The sequence below is a fragment of the Alosa pseudoharengus genome, unplaced genomic scaffold (assembly GCF_046254945.1).
Source record: "Alosa pseudoharengus isolate Yale_2024_CS ecotype anadromous, Long Island Sound unplaced genomic scaffold, YU_APseudo_1.1 YU_APseudo_1.1_scf_6, whole genome shotgun sequence".
Lineage (NCBI taxonomy): Eukaryota > Metazoa > Chordata > Actinopteri > Clupeiformes > Clupeidae > Alosa > Alosa pseudoharengus.
The window spans coordinates 38,678,148-38,685,337 of NW_027468848.1; the positions used below are offsets into that span (position 1 = coordinate 38,678,148).

The 7,190-nt window shown below is 40.7% G+C and overlaps 2 long non-coding RNA genes across 2 annotated transcripts; one reads left to right on the top strand and one right to left on the bottom strand.

Annotated features, from left to right (window-relative positions):
• Positions 1 to 298: 298 nt before the first annotated feature.
• On the bottom strand, positions 299 to 6,864 carry LOC143106716 (uncharacterized). Its single transcript, XR_012983722.1, has 3 exons — positions 6,754 to 6,864; positions 717 to 774; positions 299 to 566 (listed from the first exon to the last, which is right to left on the bottom strand). It is a non-coding gene; the product is annotated as an uncharacterized LOC143106716 (long non-coding RNA).
• On the top strand, positions 2,743 to 4,995 carry LOC143106715 (uncharacterized). Its single transcript, XR_012983721.1, has 3 exons — positions 2,743 to 2,993; positions 4,230 to 4,290; positions 4,604 to 4,995. It is a non-coding gene; the product is annotated as an uncharacterized LOC143106715 (long non-coding RNA).
• Positions 6,865 to 7,190: the final 326 nt, after the last annotated feature.

Sequence of the window (7,190 nt, forward strand, 5' to 3'; positions counted from 1 at the left end):
GCAAGATAAGACACCCACTGTTTCAATAACACACTTGTAACTCAATAAGCAATCAACTATTTCAATAAAATACTTATAACTTATATTTCAGCCGGCTGGTGAGACTACAGCATGAAAAGGATGACAATAGGTTTTCAATAGAATTTTTATTAAGTTTTCAATGTGTGTTTAAAACAAGAACAGGAACAAATGCAAAAAAGACTGGGAGGGAGGTATGGTGACACTGCAACATAAAAAGAAGGTCTGACACTCATTTAGGTTTCCAAAAAATAAAAAGATTTCAGTTTCCAATGTTTGAACAACAATTGTGTGTGAACTACACAAAAGACACAATGTGGAAGGGATGGGTAGCCCTGTACTCTGTACACCTATAAGAGGGACATGGTAAGGAGGATGCAACATTTGGCTGGAGTCGGGAGTGTTATGGGAGGTGTGGAAGATGCTGGATCAACACAACTCCATTTGTGTAAGGGCCCCATCGTGTGGACCTCAAACATAAAAAATTATCTTATCTGACCATTCCAGTCATATATCGCACACCCTTCTTGTCCTCTGCATCCTTGGTCCTGGATAAGCAGAACAGGCACAGTGGAGAATGGAGGGAGAGAACAAAGCAGGTAACACTCAGTGTATACTTGGGACAACACATTAAGTAAGTAGCAGAAACCTAAGCAAGAGGCCATCTCCAGCAAGAGGCCAGCAAGAGTTTTACATACCCATACACAGCTAACCATTTGCAAGGCTGGTTGGGGGTGCCACAAGTCCACACAAAAACTATAACAATAACATGAAGAATGATTTTGTTGGGGATTAACTTTCAGAGTGATCTATGCCAGTGGCGATTGCTGCTCTTTGGAACAGGGGAAGCTCTGATAAAAATGGTAAATTATTAAATTAATATTATTAAGGTGCTATATTGTTCTTTGAGGGCAAAAAGTATCCCAAACAGTAGGCTATAGAGTTGGCATAATGTAGCCTACACCGTTGTATAGCGCGCTACCTAATTTAGCCTAAATACACAACTGGAACAAAAGCAAGTCACAAACTGAAACCGACTGTATTGCTCCCAAATTATGAGAATTTGAGCTGTAACTTGCCTTGTCTCTCGACTTCACCTGCTAACACTAACGTTAACGCATCCCTGCCTTGAACTTGAACCACTTCCTGTCAGATCGCGACATATGCTGTCAATCAAAAAGAGTCCAGCCTCTATGACGGTTCCTCCAATCATCATACAGAAGCTCGGCGTCCGGGCCATCCCACTGTCCCATTCACTCCCAGAGACGCCGGGCTTTCCTGGAAATGACGATTTTGTGGCGTTTGTCCAATAAACATGTAGCTTTTCTGCACTGAGATCAGCCCACTCTGTAGTGCCATTGAAAGTCCAGTGAAGCCGAGGGTCTATGGGTTTTTGCATGGTTTTTTTTATGGATCGCGTCGTCACAGCAATGTATTACGGGTGCAAAATCACGATAAATGACCGGCAAAACCTTATTGCTGAACAAACTAGCCATGAAGATTAACATGTTTTCAGCATGTTCTAGTTGGAATAGTAGGCTAGAAGCTAATGTAATAGTGTTATTTGATGCGATTTTCCGTGATATTTTAGAGGAGGCTGAGCTTCCCCTGTAGTCTTAGAGCAATCGCCTCTGATCTATGCCCTATTACCCTGACTACACTTTTCAGTTATCCAAAAAAAGACATTTGTCCTACTTACAAAGATCACTGACCTAATGAAAGGCAATGCCCTCTTGTCACGTCAGTCTCTTCCATGCAAACTTCGCTATGTATTTGACAAATTACTTGGCAGATAAAGCAATCAAAATTACACCAAGAACACCAACACAAAATGTACAATTACTGAAAACTAAATGAACTGAAACCGATCATCAGTTGGAGTAAAAACTCCTAGGCTACTATACAGACGCTATACCTACTGTCCCACGACCACGCTTGTGCCACACTCGCCTACTGCTTGTGCCACTGTCCCGTTTGGAACAGTGAACAGTAGTGGCACAGGACTGGGCTGGCAAGGGACACAAGAGCCACGCACCAGTAACAACAACAATAACTTATAATAGTCTAGGTTTTGCTCCTACTGCTTCCCCTGAAATTCATAATTGAAATCCCCTCGTTCACGAGTCGTGGACACTAGCCTATATCATGTCATGTTCAGCCCACGGTTCAGTCCATAACGCCATACAACTCGCCATCTAGCAAGCTAGTCTATATCAGGTTTAAAGACAATAATCACATTAATTTCCTCCATTTTTCACCTGAAGAGCGTTTATCACAAACCCATTGATAACCAGCACATCTGAATATAGAGTTACCATGTTGTATGGAATGTATTTTATCAATGTAGCATTTAATATGAGAACAGCTTTCGTGTTCCCCCTCATAGCATGTCTAACGTTAACACTATGTATGTGAATGAGCTGACTAGCTAACGTAAGCTAGTAAGCTAACGCAATAAGCCTATCTCATCTAAAAATGGCGTCTCTTCCGTTTTGCTACATTAAGACGTATCGCTACTTCCGGTCATACGGAACACCATTCACGGTGAATGGCAATGGCACAGATGATTTGCACAAGGCGGTATTGTGTGCCTCTGTGTACCAACAGCAGACCAAAACAACCATATTTGAGCTTTCAAAATTTTCCCCGCGATGTGGACCGTCGAAGAAAATGGATTCAAGCCATCAGGAGAGAGGAAGGCCCACTGTTTAACGTCTCTAATAGCACAGTCCTTTCTAGTATGCATTTCCGTAGCAGTGACCTGTACAAAACACCTAGTGGTTTTAACAAACCAGAGGTCTCTGACACAACCCAAGCCAGGAAGTCTGTTTTTGAAAGGACAACTGAGAGACTGGGGTTTGATGTTCATGAAGTCCAACAACCTTGTGGAAAGAAGATGTTGATGTTGCTAGCTATCTTAGCTTAGCTAGCTAGCCTAGCTACGGACCATAACTACGACGCACGACCATCCCCAGGTAAGATTTGATCCGAGTATATGAACTGGCAAGGAGATAAATAGCTAGGTGTACATTTGCATATACATTATGTTTATTTGGAGGATTTTACTGGCTCTGTGCACTACATAATTAGTACTTAAATTGTACTAAAACGTAAGAAATAACATTAGCCTACAATGTGCAAGTGTTAAGCTTCTTAAAACCATGGGTGACTGATGAGCACTGATGCTAGTCTAACTGCAGTCTGCTCGGTTTCAAGTCGATATTTAAACGCAATTGTAGCTTCCACCTTTTTCCTAAATACACCAGCCTACAGTATGATATGAAAGACGAACTTCGTGTTTGTGTTATGGTGGGTGAACGGCACACGTTTCTCGCTCGTTGTAATCGCTTTTAAAAAGCACCTAAAGATGAATGCTTCAGTTGTGCAAAAATGTATGAAATACAATTTATGCAAGTGTTTTCTTAAACCCGTGGGCAGCTCCAAGGATTACTGCTGTGTGTCAGTCTGCTCGGTTTCAAGTAGATATTTAAACGCAATTTTAGCTTCCACCTTTTTCCTAAATACACCAGCCTACGGCATGATATGAAAGACGAACTTCGTGTTTGTGTTATGGTGGGTGAACGGCACACGTTTCTCGTTCGTTGTAATCGCTTTTAAAAAGCACCTAAAGATGATTGCTTCAGTTGTGCCAAAATGTATGAAATACAATTTATGCAAGTGTTTTACGCTTCTTAAACCCGTGGGCAGCTCCAAGGAGCACTGCTGTGTGCCAGTCTGCTCTGTTTCAAGTAGATATTTACGTGTTTTTAGCTTCCCCCCGCCTACGTGCACTACGTGGAGTTTGTCTCTACCTAGTGCTGCACAGAGCCAATAACCCTAGGTAACAAAGCAAAGATATAGATAGTAATGTTAGCTAGGTTTAGACAGCAAATTGTGTTCGTGTGTCTGTGTCTGTTTTAAACTAAACAAGAGATTATTTCATACATTTATATTTCATACACCTTTTACTGAAACACAGATTATTGTGATGCTATTTTGTGTCACAGCACTCATAAGTTACTACAGTATGTCATCATTGCACACTAAAGTAATTGTAGTGTACCGTAATTAATTAATAAGCATTTGTTGTTTACAGTTTAGCAGGATGTCAGCATCAGGGAAATAAGCTATTCTTGATATGGACTGAGTTTAAAGAGGTGCTGTGATCTGTTTCATTATTTCTCTACTTTTTCTCTATTTGTTTGCATCAGGTAGGTGCATTGGATGCAGCTCACACGAGGATAGTGGAACTGGAGGTGCTGGTGTTGTCACGTGAGTATTTTCACTTCCCTGCTCTTCTACATGCATACACACGCACCCATACACTCCCACATGCTAAGTTGTTAGTAATAATCACTGAATCCGAAATCAAGAAAATACATTGAGAAATATGTCACACACACATGCACGCCCACATGCTGATCAACAGAATAATTGTGAAACAGACAAATTGAAAATTTAACAAAGCACGCATGCACACACACACACACACACACACACACACACACACACACACACACACATACTATTGAAGAAATACGTCCATAAATGTGGAATGATAAAAAATATCTTATTTGTCTTTCAGAACTTCAATGAAGGACTCGTCTCACCAAATCCTCTCCTCTACACGGAAATGTCTGATCAGTACAAAGTGGGGAACCTGCAAAGGATCAACCACCTGACAATCTAGGCTCGCACCCAGATGTATCATAACGATGCTGCAGTGGGAGACCTTGACCTACCAGAGATCCACGTAGTGGTGGAGCACTTCTGGCTCCAGCCCCTGCCGCATATCTGCGGTTTGCCACGTTCCCTTGAGGATCCTCCCTGCCAACCACTGCTGGGTCTCATCTCTCCTGGCAGCAAGGACCTCATGGCTTGCTGTGAGCCTGCTCTCCACAGGTGGCTCCGGGTGTACATATATATATATATATATATATATATATATAATAATTGGTTTATAGGTGTTCATGTATTGTTCCATGTTGTGTATTTTTGATGTCCACAAGTTTTTCAATAAAATATGTTTCTTGTTTACTTGTTACTTTGACATTAACCTTTTATAGGGCATATATAATGTGGATTTCACTCTGCAGCGTCCCAATGTTTTTGTTTTTTAAATGACCAACTGGTTAGGTTACGTTTACTTGAGTGCGTGGCTTGTGCAACAATGTGATTAGAGTCTACCAACACACAAAACAGCATATCCCCGCAGTCTTGCTGGCCGAAGTAGTGTTAGTAATAGCACGGTGAGTGGAACATATTAGCAAAAGTTTCTGAACCTTAACTCGTGGAACAACAACTAAAACTTTTGGGAAAGAAATAAGAGCTTTGTCTTCCATAGTGTTGCAACAATTTGCTACTTAGGTGTTTTTCTATGGGGAAATGTTTTGGATATCATACAAATGGTCATATGACGGACACATACACACAACTTCAAAAAGACTGTTGTAAACAATAGCTATTTCGGCGTACTTGTTCCTTTTGCCCCTGACAGATTCAATGTTCACTACACCTCGTTTGTGCGGCTCCTCGTTTTTTCTAAGAGATGGGTAGCACAGTGATCTCACAACGACACTACCATCTAGGCCTACTACGTTGGAGACTATACAAAAACAACATGCACGTAATAATTTCAAAATAAAATACTGGATCATTTCGTTACACAGCTTTATTGAAGTGCATTTACAAGCTGTGTTTGGATCTGACGTTAGCCACCTAGCTACACCTCTTTTGTGCGGCTCCTCGTTTTTTCTAAGAGATTGGTAGCACAGTGATCTCTCACAACGACACTACCATCTAGGCCTACTACGTTGGAGACTATACAAAAACAACATGCACGTAATAATTTCAAAATAAAATACTGGATCATTTCGTTACACAGCTTTATTGAAGTGCATTTACAAGCTGTGTTTGGATCTGACGTTAGCCACCTAGCTTCTAGCTAGCTGACATCAACATTACCTTCACAAAACATAAACTGATCATGGAACATTCTATATCTACAATCCAATTCTGATGGTTTAGTAGAAGAAGGTTACAGGATAATTTTGTTACACTGCTTTATTGAAGTGCATTTACAAGCTGTTGTGTCTTATCTAGTATTATCCATCTAGCAATCTGGTATTAGCCATCTAGCTAGCTGACTGACTTTACCTTCATATTTATATAAAAATTGTTCATGGAACAATTTATATCCCCGATCCAGTTTGGATCGCTTAGTTTTCGTGTGATGTTCCACAATATCTGCCACCTGTGATAGATTAATATTTGGCAGATGCCGCAAATTCCTTGTAAACTTGTAGATAGCTCTGATAACGTTAGTTTCTCCATAAGACATCGTTAACCGGAAGTGAGTATACGGCTTATCGATATTCAAAATGGCGGCGTGAAATAGGCTTATCAGGTTTGAAAAATATAGCATTATAAACATAATAAAAATCTGTTGACAACCAACCTATCATCTAAAGTTGCCCTACCACAATAGGCTAACCAAATGTGTTTTGTCTGAAATTCATTATTGACGTAGGAACATTATCTTTAAGCTAGCCTCTCTCCACATCAAGGTTTGCAGGCTAACTTTTGGCTTTAAAATTTCGGTCAACATTTAAGCTATAAATATCAGTTAAACAAGCAGCACAAAATCCTCAAAGAACAATACCAGTATCTACTAGTGCAGTTGGTATAGGAAATGCATATGACAATTAAAAAAACGTCGTACATTCGTCTACTTACCACTGACAATATCAGGCAGAAAGCAATGGAAGTCAATGGGGCTACAGCCGTGAATGTCAAAGTTTGGAACTGTTGAGCTCAGCATAAAGCGGAAGTAGCGTGGAAAAAGCGCCGCCATAGACCTCTGAAGTTCGCCTACAAAAAAGCTGCCATCTTTGACATCCGGTATCTGGCGATTTTTCCTATGGGAAAATAACATGGGGATTTTGAATAATCGCACCTGTTAAAGTCTCGTGGGGATGAAAAAGTCTGAAATGCAGACGTTTTCCTGAACACACTTTTGTCCTCTGCCTTCGAGTGGATACTGTGATCTCCGGTAAGTGAAGGCGGCACACTTAGATGTTTGCTACTCCAGAGCTAACTTGCAATGCAATTTGCCATAGGTAGTTAGCTTCAATTAACAACCGGATCTCCTTATATGGGCAAAGATGGCCGTT